The sequence below is a fragment of the Crocuta crocuta genome, unplaced genomic scaffold, assembly GCF_008692635.1.
Source record: "Crocuta crocuta isolate KB4526 unplaced genomic scaffold, BGI_CrCroc_1.0 scaffold1025, whole genome shotgun sequence".
In the NCBI taxonomy this organism is placed as follows: Eukaryota; Metazoa; Chordata; class Mammalia; order Carnivora; family Hyaenidae; genus Crocuta; species Crocuta crocuta.
The window spans coordinates 332,140-335,094 of record NW_027531011.1 but is presented as its reverse complement, the minus strand read 5'-3'; positions in this window follow the sequence as shown (position 1 = coordinate 335,094).

The following is a 2,955-nucleotide window of genomic DNA, read 5'->3' as shown; positions in this document are numbered from 1 at the left end:
CAGAATGGTATTATCAAAGGTATCTGTGGTCCTCATCTTCCTTCACCTCGCACATAAATAATGTTTTAAATAAAGCATTAATTTTTACATTTCTCCCTTAAAGGCCCAGCTGCCTTAACAACAAATGCAAGCAGATACTTTGATCAGACTCGAACTTTAAAAGTCTTTGTATAGTACCGTCCAAAATATAAGCATTTTTAAAACTACTTATCTGGTTTGTTTTCCCACTCTAATTCTTTGCCATTCCAGAGTTCTCCATTAGGAACCTGCTGTCTTCTTTTTGTACAGTTCTTCCCTACTTGCCTGTTACTAGAATCCTTAAGTGAGCTCTTTCACCGCTAGATATGGAATAAACAGTACAGTGAAATTCTGACAAATTATGCTTGTTAAAGCTCTAATCTTAGGACCTTTCAAGTAGTTTTTCATCACTATCAAAATTCTGCTAAGTGCCAGCTAGGAATGGCCTCCTCTAGACAAAATGCTCCTAAGAATGCAGTTTTCCAGTTTAGAAATTTATCTTCATTTCACACAAACCTTCTATGAAAACTATAATCTAAAGATGGATATAAATACATAAAATTTAAAGATTTTATATAACCAAGAGCATCATAAGTAAATGTCCTAAATGACACAGCTAGATTAAATGTTTACAATATTAACACATGATCAACATCCTTAATACATGAGAAAGTCCTATAAACTAATCAGGAAAAAATAAACTACCAATGGGAAGTGTTTCAATTAGAAAGAAACAATATCCAGAAGAAATATGAATTGCCAATATAAAAAAAAATCTTTAAAAATTATCCTTTACATTAAAAGTAAACTGGGTAATAAAAAATTTTCAAGTGAGATGAAACTTTTAACTGATCATATTAAAGAAAAAAAGATTATCTTGAATAATGCATAAGAAACTTGGTATTTTCATACATTATTTAATAGTACCATTTGATGGATATATTTGGTGGTCCATTTGGTAAAAACTATCAAAATTGAATGAATGTCTTCATAACTTTTAAACTAGCACTTCTCAGGATTTCTAGGCAAAGGTATGTGTGCAATGATGTTCACTGGTTCTTGTTTATGACTGAAACACGATATATCATCCCAAAGTCCATTAATGGAAGAAATGCTAAATAAACCACGGTACCTCAGTACCATGGGTTACCATGCAGTAATTAGAATCAAGATAGAATTATAGATACAGAAATGTACACCATAAAGTTACATTCTCAAGTGAATCTTTCAGCAGAAAACAATGAAAGCACATGCACAGTTTCTTCTATGGCAATAGTAATCATGGTTGTTAATGGCACTGGCTCTGGAGCCAGATTATCTACATTTGAATCCCACATTTATTAACTTCCTTTAAGTATGGTCTTAGGTGAGTCACTTTAACTCTCCATGTCTACTTTTTCAATCTATATTCCCTGAGGGAAAGTCTTTAGCCCTAAATGTTGGGTTCCTTTTAGATAGGATTTATAGAAGCAAAACAATAAAAAATTCTAATCACCTTAGCCATAATCAAAGAAAGAACCTTGTCTATTTATTAAACAATTTATGAATGTGTACAACCGTACATGCATGATTTTTGTACTTGCAACTTTATCCAATATTTAAAAGTTATTATCAATTACAAATGAATTATTGTTCCTGACTGCATTGGTAATAAGCTTCTTTATTACACTGGAAACATGTTCTTCATCTCTTCCACAAAATGACTATTTCCTCTACATGCAGTGTTGTTAGTGATGGCATTTAATTCAATAGTCTATGTTTTTATTTACTATGCTCATCTCCCTCAACTCCATTATCAATACTAACGTAAAACCATTAGGTCTATTCCACTAAATGTTTTAAAATAATCTTTTTAAGTTATGTTTAATCAATCACAATTGATTAAAATGTAAAAATCAAGGAAGCATTCAAATTCTTGAGAAAATCTTGAGAGTTACCTACTAGCTATAAAAAATATGTACAATAATGAAATACTGTGGTATTGGCATAATACTAGACAAATAAATCAATATGAATGAACTTTAGTTCTGAAGTAAATTCAAATGTATTTAACAGTTTATTATATAGTAATGCTGGATTTTCAAGACAGTGGAAAATAAGGATAATTTAATTAATATCATTTGGGACAGCTAATCGTGGAAACAAAATAAACAGGTAATTTGAAAATTAAAAAAAATATCGAGGTCTCCAAAATCTAAACAGATATTTAATTTCACTATCAATCAAATAGATGAGAAGTAAAACAACCATAAAGTACTTCTTGTGTATTTGTCTTAGGAGTTCCCAAAGCTATGATCACTAGGCTCAATGATTTTCTAGTAAGACTCACAGAACTAAGCATATAAAATCATCTCACAGCTATGATTTATTACAGCAAATGGATAAACAACAAAATCAACAAAGAGAAAGGGAACATGGAGGGAAACCGAGAGGAAACCAGGTACAGGATTCCAAAAGTTCTTTCCTACAGCAGTTATATAGGACATGCTTAATTCCCCCAGTAAAAATGTGTGACCACTTGTGTAAAATATTGTCTACTGGGAAAGGTCATGAGAGACTATGTATACACAATTTTCAGTGAGAGCTGGTCATATAGGTACCCTCTACCCAGCATGTATCAAAATTCCAGATTCCTGGGAGGAAAGGAGGTGTTAAGCATAAACCACACAGTGTATACATATAGTTTAGGTGCAGTGAATCATTCTTCTCACTAGGGGATGGGAATCCAACCAAAATCCAAGTTTCTAGGGTCAACCAAGGGTCAACCTTGTCATTATACAAAGCCAGAATGGTATTATTCACATAGTGAAAATAAAAAGTATATATTTCTAAATGCCGGGAGACGCATGCCAATGTTTCCTAAGCAGTCTCTCACTTCTCTTGGGCCTACAAGTTCCTAGTGTTCAGTAAGCCTTTATCCACAGAATCATATTTCAA